Raw genomic sequence first — 13141 nt, 5'->3', positions numbered from 1 at the left:
AGAACTATCGTCTGCTAAGGATGTAGGCAGCAGTTTACAGATTGGAATTGCTCTGCTGTTGTCAGTGGCTTCAAAGCAGTGCATTTTGTGGCTGTTCTAGTCTCAGCAAATATGTTCTTTGAAAAGAAACTGTATGGGAAACATTTGAGATATTTTAGCTCCCTGTAGGTCAGAAAACTACCATCTTCCTCATCAGTTACGTACACAATGTTTAAAAGCAGTGTTGTGGGCATCAGCCAGCTAGGAACGTTTCTTCTCATGAATTCTTTTCTCAATTCTACTCTCCACAGCTCAAACCTGAAGAGGCCCTGAATGTCAGAGTAGCACTTCTCTGATTTTCAAGACTCCTCCATCAGCAAAGTATATGCCTGGCAAATAGCATATGCCTGACAAAACCAGCAGGCTGTGCACAGATCCACATTCTCGTCTTGTTTCTAACTCAGTCCTTTCAGCCAGATTAGCAAATACTGAAGGATGCTATCCTTGCATCCCTGCACATGGAAGACAATGCCCTGCTCCTCCAGCTTGCTCTTTAACTGCAGCCATTTCACATCTAATGCTCCATACAATCCAGACTTTTCAGAGGAAAACCTTTCCAGGGAAAACAAATGGTTGCAAGAACAGGAGGTACAACCACCCGTGCTCACCAGGTACTATTTACTACACTCTTACAGCAACACAAAGCAGCATTAAAGCAAAGTCTTCAACCACTGAAATTACTTGAGCTTCACTAAGGTGCATTGGTGATCGTTATCTCTGACGACCTGCTCCAAAGGACATCCCACTAGTACCAGCCCATATGGGCTGCCAGAGGAAAAAGCCCACAGAAACCAGCCGAATTCTCATCAAGGGCTGCTCTGGCTAGAAATACCCAAAGGCACATGGCTGTCTCTTATGAAGATACTCCATCAGTACTATTAACAGTTTAACAACTGATCTTTCCGATTAGTAATCCCTCACTTTCATCTACAGATCACTGTTTGAGTGAATTTTTCCTGAGCAGTTCAGGCATGCCCCTGCATTGCCCTTCTCCCAGGGAGCTGCCATCCGCCACAGAGTAAGGGAAACCAGCTCAGCCCACAGCAGGGTGGAACTATTTTAAGTAATGGTGTCTGATACTGGAGGAGCATGAAATTCAGTCCTGTCATAGCTGGGATACCTAAACCCCCCTCAAAAAAAAAAAAAAAAAAAAAAAGCTGTTGCAAAATCCTTCCCAGAGGCTTATAAACTCAACTCTGGAATTGCTCTCAAGTTGTAAGCCAGTAAAGTTTGATTTTGTATCTCATAGCTTACTATTTCAATAAATAAATAAATAAAAATATATCTAACCACAGCAACAGCTACCTGAACATCTTTATTGCTTGAGGATTCAAAAGCAGGACTAGTTCTCTTGCCTCTGTTTCAAGATCCACTATTATGTGTACAAAAGCACTACACAGTCACAACATATGGGCAGTACTCCTGGCTGGTTTACATTGTCTAGCAGAGAAGCCAGGGAAGAAAATATTCTGTCATAGTAAATATCTGTAAAAATACAGCCCATAAACTCCCCAGTACAAAATTTAGGGCCAAAGAGTGCAACTGATTCAGCTTGAGTCAAAGCTCTAGGTAGGATAACAGGATTTCTTCTGGTACATTAAATTCAACTAAGCCAGAAATAAATGAAAAATAGTACCTTTAATTATTGTTGATATTTCCTTCAGCATTCCACATAAGCAGTGAGAAAATTCTACCAAGAAATGCTTAACGCCTGTAGAGTTCCCCCACCAGTAATCTTCCCCCACCTAAAAAGCTACTGACAACTTGATCACAGGCAATGCAGATCATCCCAGTTCTGATGCATTACTCTAACTTTAGTTAAACCAGCATGGAACTGGAAAACCAAACTGAAGTGTTAGTATCAGGCTGGGGACATGACTAAGAGGGAAAAAAAAAACCCACACAACAACTACACTTTGCTTCATCGTGACACACCCAGCATCCAAGTGCCCCACAGCAGCAGACCTTTTTTCCCCCCCATCACTGGCATTGCCACAGAGCCAGAAAAATAGAGCATCTCATCTGACTGCTTAATAGAGGACAGACAGCAACAGAGAAGCAGCCTAGAGCCCCTGCACCTCAAGGAACATCAGGATCCCAGTTCCCCAGTGCGAGCCCAGATGTGCAGCTCCTGACTGTGCAGCACTTTGACTGTTCCACTCATGTCATGAGCCCCGGGCTATGGCATTCTCTGAGTGCGAGACCACTTCAAGCACATGGCTGGCACAAAACCATGTCTTTTTGTGCCCGGTCTCTTTTTCCAACTTCATGCATCTTTCTTCCTGACTTAACATGCAATTTTACCTTCCCGTGTCATGGGTTAGTGGCACATTCAGCCCTTGTTCAATACTGTAAGTGATCATCACGGTCCTCTGTCCTACCCTATTATTTTCCTTAACAGATATCCTAAGATATCTGATTAAAAACATTTCTCATTCGCTGAAAATAAGTCATGTAAAAGTATAACTGAAGCTTTTTTCTGAACTGCATTCAGTTGATGTTACTAATCACGATTTGCTGTACTTTTCTGCTGCAAACAGAACGCTTGGTCAATGTAATCTGATAGTTGTGGAGGAAAGGGCAGGCCCTTTGCTGGGATAAGCTGTCAGAAATCCACTGAAAACATGGAACTGTAAGCAAGACACACCAGCTGAGCACTTGCCCATAAAAACAGCCCTATCTGTTAGAATAGGATGCAAAATCTTTTCTCTGAATTCTATCTTTGCATGATACTGCTTCCAGTCTTAAAGAAAATTATAATCAGAAAAAAATGTAAGGAGATCAGGCAAATGCTGGAATATCATGGAGAAGCAGTAACTGCTGTGATTTAATAGGTATTTGGCTAATACAGTGCATTTCAGAATTGTGGATAAAGCTATTTCCTTCCATTTGACAGGGATAAACTTGTATTCCCCTTGACAACCTTAGCTCACTGTCAATTCATGGAAGAACAGACCTAAAGATTACACAGCCACACCAAAAATGAGGAATATCATTTTTTTCCCCCCCCTCTTTTGAAATGCTGACATGATGCCTAACACACAAGACAGAGGCAGGAGACTCGCTCACAGAAATAGTGGCAAAGAACAGAAGCACTGCAGTACCTCCTTGTTGTTGAAAAAATGTGTACTGGATGATGTGAAAATGCTGTTACATACATGTAATGCTGTTCTTATTCAAATCTAAAACAGCTCCATTTAAACTTTGTCTTGGAGATAAGAAGGCAGGCAGAAATACTGGCAATAACCAACAGGAGAGGGTATTTGCAAATATTACAAATTTGCAATATTAAATATAAATTACATATTTGCAAATATTAAAAATTATTTTGCCTATAATTACCCATGTAGCACTTTTTATGGCCTCCTCCAAAAATCTTGTCCGATGTTAACACTGCAGAAGCCCTCGTGAGTCTACAAGCATTCTAATATGGGCACATATCATACTAATATCTAATACAGAAGAACATGAACACTGCTAATGAAGATACAACAGGCAAATTTGCCTTTTTCTTTATCATAGTATAAAAAGGCTGCAACATAAATAGAGATGAATGTTCAAGCAGTATTTTGTTTTCTTGACTTGTAAATTAACCAGACTATCTCCTAAAGTTTTTAAAACAAACTTAAAAGACACAATGACTTTTACTGTCCCACTTTTATCTTTAAAAAAAAAAAAAAAGTCATTATCCAAAGCTCTTCCATGTACATGGCTACGTGGCCCAGAAGGGCCAAAAGAACCAAGACTGACATCCTATTTGAAGTCTATAATCACACAAGTCTCCAAATATTTCTGAACTATGTGGAAACCTAATTCTAATTCTAAACCTAATTCTGTAATTAACAGCGTGCCTCTCCGTCATTGACTGCAATGAAGGCACAGTTAAAGGCAAGTTAAGACAGTAACACACCAAGCTAAGCTTTTAGTCACTTTTAGGCTAGTTTTCCCATGTACTGCTTTTAGGTGCTAGAAGTCTTGACACATAAGCAGCTTTCTCCTTTCAGCCCAGTATTCACTCTCCACCACATTCAAGTATTGGTCAAAGGCAAGTACAAAAACGCTGCCAGCAGAAAAGCAAAGTGCACAGCTCCAGACAGATGTTTAGCATAACAGCAAACAGTCCTTTTGCTGTCCATGTGCTGTGTGTAATGTTTTTGGATTTTTGCCCCTCTGTGCCAGAGATTTTTAAACTTCTGTGTTTAATGGAGGAACAATGAATACGGGTGTTTCAAGAAGGTCACTTCTTGAAAACTCTTCCTCTTGAAAGCATAAATCAAGCTGCTACCCAGCTCCATCAAAACATACCTTAATTCTGGCAGCTCCTCCCTGTCCAGCAAGGGATCAGGGGACTACTTTGCCAGACGCTATACAGACACACTTTCCTTATATTTCTTATGAATGAAGAAGCCTTGTTTAAAAAAAGCAAGAGCAGCTGTTAGGCTGAACACTAGGCTCTTTGAAAGTTATGTGACATCTCTGGAAGGAAAAAACTATAACTCTATCCACAGAAATGTGTTGCACATATAAGTGATGAAATAGAGAAAAGAGTCGGAGGATTATTTTTTTAAACCGCTTGCACTGTGACAAATGCGAGTCCCTCTTTGGTTACTTTCCACTGAAACATCAGAGTGTAAAAATATTACCCACCTATTTGGGGTCTGCTGGATTAAGTCCCTTTGCCTGTGCCACACTATAAATAATGGTATTAGTGGCAGGGAGTTAACTGCTTGGCTCTGCAAGGAAACATCTTTTCAAAGTGTAAACGTTGAATGCTAAATATTGCAAACATTTCCTTTTGGTTCTTTGTTTTTGCTATGCTTCAAACAATTCCTGCTTTTCAGTAAAGCAGAGGGAAGAATGCTTTCCTTAAGAGACATCTCCTTTTCTGAAGGTTCCCTTTTCTCTATCCGGCAAGATACAGTAAGTGAGGTCTTTTAGTCCCCACAGGGCATCGTTGCACTTTGAAGCACAGAAGACATCCAGAGTGCTTGGCAGCATTAATGGCAGGCACAGTTGTATGCGACCCATTCTTTAATGGCATGTGGCACAATCCTTGGGTGAAGCTGGATTGTCATCAGTCAGAACGTAGCTGCCAAACACCTTCAACTGAGTTTCTTCTCCTGTCCTGCAGGAGTTTTCTCTAACCAAGCACATAGCACAGATGCCATAAAAACAGGGCCTTTGCTGCTTCTTGAGTCTGTATTTTATCCTACCTTCATCTGTGCCAAACAGCTGTACAAAAGAAGTCACAACAAGCCAGCACTGAAGTTATGGCTGGACTCTGTTGTCATCTGCAGGCACCTGAGCCCAAGGGAGTTAGCTCTCTGTAAATGCACGATCAGACTGAAATGGACGTTGGACTGAGATATGGTTTGATTGTTGGTATAGTACAATTATAAGCATATTTATACATAAATATTGTAAAATGTCTCTATATATTTTAGTGAAGCTTTAAATTACATACTCTGTATAGGATTAAAAGTCTGTTGAGAGAGCAAATGATGCCTGACTTGACTGGCCTAACATATATTCTTCTGCCCTCTGTAAGAATACTGTTATACTCTGTAGCCTTAAAGTTGTCAGCATTCATTAAATAAAAGATTCCTTATCAGACTTTAAAATTTAAATAATTTCTATTTCAAAAGAATTTTATTTTCTTTCAGTATAGTGGCTTCGTTCTTACAATGCTATAAAATGGCATAATATGTTCGAGTGACGCATGCTTCACCTCCATGTTTACACTTATCCCTCCAGTTGAATCCAAGCAGGGGACAGGAAAGACTCCACACTCCCTTCCTCTTAGTCTCTGCATTTGGACCCCAATTCCTGGGCTAATAAAAACCTCTAAGTACTGCAGTATAACATTTCACCTTCATCATTCCTCACTGCCACAGCAAAAACAACAGTATCACACAGAATAAGCAAACAAAAGAAAGACAAAAGGCACCTTCTGTTCAAAGAAACTAACTTTACCAGTGATTTTTCTGAAGCTGCTTAATTCCCAGGGATCAGTGTCATGAGGTAAGTTCATTGCTGTAGTTGGTATCAGTTCTTTGGAAGGCAGAAACTGGAACACGGCTATTTTTCTCCTTCAAGCTAAAGAAAGTGAATTATTGGAACAGATTAAAACGTGACCTCAGTGAAACTAGTTTCGGTTTTCCTATTGAACTCAAACTGCTCTTTTCATTGTTTAAACATCATTTACCTTTGCTCAGATTTTCATGAAATTACCACTCTCTCCCCATATTACTTTTATTTTTCCACTACAGAAGAGATTTTAGATCACTATATCATGCCCTAAACAATGCATCAATATATATAAACAAATGCAATTGATTTATTTTAATCATTCAAAAGATTGTTTGAAATCACAGAATCATAGGATGTTTTGGGTTAGAAGGGACCGTTAAGATCACCTAGTTCCAACTCCCTGCTATAGGCAGGGATACCTCCCACTAGGCCAGGTTGCTCAAAGCCCCATCCTGCATGGCCTTGAATGCTTCCAGGGAGGAGGCATCCACAACCTCACTGCACATATAATATGTATTTATATATTGATATAAACATCCAAAGGATCAAGAAGATATGTTTTGAAATGTAGGATAAGAAAACAAATGAGGTTTATTTGGCTTACTAATGGGTATGAGATTTCTACAGTTTCTCCATGCCTACAGGATACATGGAAAATAAATCTAGTGGTTTCAGCCTATAACCATACATATCCTACTTTTCAGAAGTGCCTCCCTCTATTCAAGAGAAGTTGAATTTTTTTTTTTTTTTTTTGTGGAAATTAAATAAATTAACAGAAACCAAGCTCAGCCTCATCTATTTAGCCAAGTGCACCACAAGGCCATGTCATCTGCTGGAGAAGTGACCTCCTACCCTTGCTGGGGCAAGGAGAGATCTTGTTTCATGCCTCAGGATGTGTGAAAGAGCTGATATCCTTCCCAGCAAGAAAAGTCTAGCTGGCACTGAGTGCTGCAGTGACTGGAGGCATCTCCCTGCTGACCCACGCAGAGCTGCAGCCATCACCCAGCCCCATGGGGAGGCAGATCCCCTGTAAGGCTGTGCTGGGGCAAGGGCAGGCCTTGCTCTATGAGCAGCGCTGTGCAGGGGCCAGCAATGCCCTGCGTGCCTTCCAAGAAGAATAACTTACAGAACATCACTGCAGCTCCTTTTTTCCTCCAATACACTCCCCGTGACAGCTCATACAAGCTATGCTATCTCAGACCGCATTCCAGTCTGTAACAGCCTCTGTTAATCGAGCTCACTGCAGAAAACATTCTCCTCTCCACTGCTGCAGGCCAAGGGAGATAATGCTACTGACAAATAAAAAGCAAAAAAAAACCCATCCTTACAACACATTCACCACCTCTAAGTTCCTTCACATACTGTGTTCACTTTGGGCAGAGCTGCTGGCTGGGCCGCAGCCCCATTTACACGGCGAGGTGAGGAGACATCTAGTTAGGGAGGCCACAATAGCCGTGAACCCGGGTCACTCACAAATCATTTCCCTCCCGCAGAGCTACCAGCAAGCCCTGGCTGTGAGACGCTGCCACCCACGAAGCAGCATGGGCATTCATTAGTTCTACCCCATAGCAGGGGAGCACCGATAGCACGGCCCAGCCTCCTACGCCGGGACCACCAGCTGCTTTCTGTTCTGCACACTGGGCTGCACCTCCTCGACATCCTGCCCTGCCTGGAGGGGAGGTGCACAGCTCACAGCCATGACAGCCAGCGGCTGCTATGACCTGACCTCCCCTCTGCCCCGCTCTGCAGGCAGCCCTCCTGAGCCAAGTGTGCTGGGGTCCCACCTGCCCAGGCTGGTCGCTCCTGTGTCCACCAACCAGCAGTGCCACAGCCAAGGCAGGCAGCCACAACCCCCAGGAATGTGTGACAAACACAACCAGATCCCTTTGGCAGCAAATGCCTTCCAAAACTCCAACCCGGAGGGTCAACATGGCAATATACTTATTCTTTTCTTTCCAAGGCATCATTGCTGGAGCACAATGATGGCGAAGAAATATCCATGCTTTGAACTAGTACTCATGATGTCCCATCTTTTTTTTTTTTTTTTTTTTTTTAATAAAGAGGAACAAAATTCACATCATTTTGCAAATGTTTACAAATTAAATAGACAGAATAAAAAGCTTCAAGCAAAAATTGGAGACTTTTTCTGTCCCTAAGATCCGAATATTGCTGTTTGACAAGAGGTTTATACCAACAACTTGGAAGCCACACGTTACCTGATGCTCGAAAGGGAGGCCTGGGTGCATCTGAAGCAGTTGTAAGTGAGGTATGAATTTTCTCTGAGGAAAAAAAGGAAAATAAGAGCTATCGCCAGGCTAGCAAATACTTTACCCAAGTCCTCAAATACAGTGCAGCCTGATATGTGACTATGTGTACATAGCACAACCTTCTATGCAAAGGTTTTCATTCATAGAAATCTAACTACGTAGGAAGAAATCCTGTCAAGGCTACATGTATTCTAGCACTCATAGGGTACCAGTATGCCCCATTGTGCTTTTTGGCAAATGAAGAGCACGCTATTTCTACAAGACAAGGAAAGAAGGTACGAAAAAGTAAACTGGTTTTACCAGATGGAACATGTTAGCATTCAGTTGTGACTTCCATTGGAAGATTAACTTTGGCTCTTGAGGAGACAGAGCTCAGCAATACTAGCTTTCACATACAAAGATGAAAAAGGCCTCTCTCTGTAAGACCTAGAAGATGATTCTCTGGCACAAAGGCTGAAGCAACATTTCCAGAGGAAAGCGATCACCTAAGTTTTGCCAGCACCATGGTAGGAGCATCAGTGCACCACTGCATGACCCAAAAAGCCTCAACTGATTTGAAAAGATGAACACACCAAAGGCATTAGAGCATCATATAACATGCCTAAGGAGGCTATGGATGCCCCATCCCTGGAGACATTCAAGGCCAGGCTGGATGTGGCTCTAGGCAGCATGGTCTGGTGTTTGGCAACCCTGCACATAGCAGAGGGGTTGAAACCAGATGATCATTGTGGTCCTTTTCAATCCTGGCCATTTTATGAGTCTACAATCATTTCTCCAATTTGCTAATCATATCTATCAGGAAAGGGTAGAGGGGAAGGAATAGCGCAGGGCATCCCCAGTTATTCCTTTAACTTGTGTGTTATAAAGAAATAGATTTGTTCCTCCATTGATGTTAATCCTTAGGATACTGACTAACATGTATTAATCAAAAATTATGAAAGGATATTAAATATTAGTTAAGTATTAATTTTCTAACAATAAAATCTGTATTATCCTTAATTTAATTTACTCAAAATAATAAAATCCAAAGAGCCTTATTTTGGCAGTATGCCATACTTTGGAATAATTTAATTAATCTGGTCTTAGTAAAACCTAGAATCAAAGTACAGCTGTTGAGCCATAATGATTCCTGAATCCCTGGTATCACACTGGAACCTTTTCCTTTCATTACTACGAGTTGGTTTGACATTTCAAAGTTTAAACAATAAAACAACCACTACAGTCAGTACTTATCAAAAGTCTCAGTGCTCTTTAAAATGCTGATGATCAGGACTGGAACACACCACCCTGCCTGGTCATGCATCTCAGCCCAGTTTGCCCCAGTCTTTGACCAGCACCCAGACAGCAACCCCTAGTGCAACACGGAGAGTTGAAGGCTCATTTCGACCCACTGCCTGTGGCTGTTTGTCCCATATTCAACAAACCCAATGCCCACCTTTTGCTGTCATTTGCACGCGGCTGATGCTGGAGTTTAACCCTACCAGCAGCAGCCCACACTGGAAACTAAAATCACCCCCCGGTGCCGAACACCCGCATTCCACACTTGCATTCTCTCTGCACATCCCTGCATTACAACAACTGCAGGCAGAAATGCGTTTCCTTTGCAGGGCTTTGAACCAGCCTTCACAGTTTATCTTTACGCTCACTTCTCGCAGCTGTCAGGCGGGCGGTGCGCAGCGGCCGCGGGCACACGCGGGAGCCCGGCGCTGCGGAACCGTTTTGGCATTTCAGCCTTTCTCCACCTAATCCCCTTTGCTGGCCGCAATCCGATGAGTGCCTCACGAAAAAAACAGATGGCAGTAACTGATACAGCCCGTAATTGTGACCAGTTAATAGCAGAGGATAATAGTGAGATAAGGACCAAGCCTTGTGGCCAGCTGCTGCTGCATTAACCCTTCACGAGATCACCTCAGTGGAGCTCAGCTGCTTGCAAAACCCAAGGATGAATTACAGTTATTTGCACATCCCACCCCACCTCCATTTATTTTTCTCCCCATTCATTTTAGGACTTTCACACATATCGGGATAATGAATTTGAAGTCCAATTCCTCCTTCCCACCTTTGAGTCAAGGATCTCAACAGACCCTGTTGTGACCAAATTAAATGGGAGTGCAGGTAGCCCTTCCTCCACTTCAAATAAGTGAGAGAAACTCAGTGTTCTCCAGAAGCCCAGGGTGAGATTTACACTGACATACACCTAGCAAAACCCACTCCAAACAAGGAGTTGCTCTAGGTTTCAATTAGTCATCAAATTCAGCCCTCCAGGTAATGAAATGTTAAAATAAAGCTTCCTTATTCCATGTTGTGAAGGGCAGGCTGACATCAGCAACAGCAAGCAAACAAGGAGAATAAACCTCAATACTGAGCCAGGATACACAAGGCACAGCATTTTACTGCAAAAGCAAGCTCTGTCCTAAGTAAAAAGATTGAAGTATTGCCCCTTTAGTTTCTGGACAGGCATTCCCACCCAACAAACACGCACATATAACTTTAGGAGGTACTCATCACGCGCTGCTCATGTTGTCAGCTTCTCACTCCAAAAGCTACAAACAAAAACCCCACAAATACTGCTAAAGTTTATTCAAAAAACTTCAGCTTGTCTATTTCCCATTTGAATTCAGACATTTTGAAGTTGTAATTTGTGGAGAATCTTACCCAAACAGAGTGAAGGCAAGATGCTGAAACTCCATTCAGCTTGGAGCATTGGGATTTTTGGTTTGATTTGCTAGAACAAAATGGCTTCAGTATACTACTGAAAATTCCCCTTCACAGGGAGTGTAATTATTTCACTTCACTCTAAGCAGAGTTATTTTGTCAGCTCTTCAGATCCTATGCAAAAAGGCCTGACCACACGTACTCTATACAAGACTTCTGACAGTCCAGTCTTGCTCGCACAAAAGGGCATCACTGACCACATCCAGCAGAACACCCTCCTACATACAGCTCACGGTAACTAAACATATGGTTTGTGCTTTTGATATTCTAGTTAAGAAAGATATCTCTATTAAAATAAAAAAGAAGTAGATATGGAATCACTTCATCATGTGCTATGTCACTGTTTTTGACTATAATTATCAAACTTCTCTATCTTCTCTAGCAAATGAGATTCAAGCATCATTATTTCACTTGCAGGGTAGTTCCTGAGCACTGACACTGTACTTCAGCAGATTTATTTTTACTTAGTAGCAGTATATTTTTATTTGCTATCAATAACTATTTTTGTCCTATACACAGAACATACTATTGCCGTTTTTATGAGTTCCTGCTAGAAACACTGTTCAGTTGTCAAGCAGAAACACGGTGAAGGACTGATCTGATGTTATGACCACATTTGAGAGACTTCCAGAAAATTTTACCAGTACTACTGAACACTATTCAGCATTTTCAAACGAGCAGAACTTCTGTACCAACCAGCCAACACTGTTCTGGCTGAAACCAGGGTGCCAGCATTCAGGCAGGAAGCAGGCCATAGCTCAGGCACAATACAAGTCAAACAAGAAATGATAGCAGAGAGAACTATTGAGAAAAACAAACAAACAAACAAAAAAACAACAACAAAGAAACAAAACACACTATCAACTATAATTTTATCCCGAACTTAACCTCCCCTGGCGCATCTTGACACCATCACCTTTCATCCTACCACTGCTACTGAGAAGAAGCCCCTATCCCCACCTCACTACAACCTTCTTTCAGCTTATTGTAGTTAACCATCATGCGTCTCCTGAGCCTCCTCTTCTCCAGACTAAACAATTCCAGCTCTCTCAGCTCCCTGCCATAACGCTTGTGCTCCAAACCCTTCACAGCTTCACTGCCTTTCTCTGGACATGCTCCAGAGCTTTGATGTCTTTCTTGTAGTGAGGGGTCCAGAACTGAACACAGCACTCGAGGCACAATCTCACCAAAGCTGAGTACAGAGGGACGATCACCTCTTGCTCCTGTTGGCAACACTGCTTCTGATATAAGCCAGGATGCCATTGGCTTCCTTGGCCAATTACTTTTCTTTGCCAATTTTTTGTAAGTTACCTTTTTTTTTTTGTAGATAAATGACATCTGTTTCAGAGCAATGAATTATGCTCATATTGATTAATAAGATTTTGTTAATAGTGAGAATTTCTTCCCAGAACATAGTTTGTGAACTCGCTGTGTGCACTGTAGTGGCACTCTGTGGCAACACCACACGAAGAAGTAGCTCCTGAAAAATCAGAGCTCATTTCTGCAGTGCCACAGAGGTGTTTCTTAGTGAGACATCCAGTGAGCAAGGCACGAGCCACATGGAACACGTGAAGATTTTGCTTAAGTACAGGCTTGGTGGGATTAGACCAAGTATAAGTCACACCAGCAACGGCAAAGCAACCGTCACTTGAAGCTTTATACTGGGGATTGTAACGATTATACATTTTCTAATCCTGCTTCCTTCTGGCGAAACAATAGATTGCCTATGACTGTATGGCCACCGTCTGTCAGTCAGTCGGGTTTCCATCACCAGCATTCCTCCCTCACCGCTGACACGTTGCTTCCACTTGGCCATAAGCTGTGTACTAAACCCCTTCGTGCCGTGGAGTTGATTCGGGCAAGACGAACAGCCCAGCTCACGTGCCCCTCTTGCAAGAGCAGAAAGCTGGGGTTGAACATCTTGTTTTTTCATTTGTTATAGACATTTGTTCTTGCAGCTGACCATGTGCAGGAGAATTTGCTCATGTTCCAGAAAAGGACAGCTGCACCACAAATTACCTTAAACCTCCTTGCTCCAGGGATTATCTGGGTACAGTGAAGTGTGTGTACTGCAGGGCAAGGGTCTTTTC

General features: G+C 42.3%; 1 long non-coding RNA gene across 1 annotated transcript; it reads right to left on the bottom strand.

Annotated features, from left to right (window-relative positions):
* Positions 1-5758: 5758 nt before the first annotated feature.
* LOC146544237 (uncharacterized) lies at positions 5759-9925 on the bottom strand. The gene is made up of 3 exons (XR_014883849.1): positions 9772-9925; positions 8286-8348; positions 5759-6135 (listed from the first exon to the last, which is right to left on the bottom strand). It is a non-coding gene; the product is annotated as an uncharacterized LOC146544237 (long non-coding RNA).
* Between the last annotated feature and the right edge of the window lie 3216 nt (positions 9926-13141).

The sequence above is a fragment of the Meleagris gallopavo genome, chromosome 5 (genome assembly GCF_905368555.1).
Source record: "Meleagris gallopavo chromosome 5, MGAL_WU_HG_1.1, whole genome shotgun sequence".
Taxonomy (NCBI): domain Eukaryota; kingdom Metazoa; phylum Chordata; class Aves; order Galliformes; family Phasianidae; genus Meleagris; species Meleagris gallopavo.
This window is presented reverse-complemented; position numbering and strand designations above follow the sequence as displayed.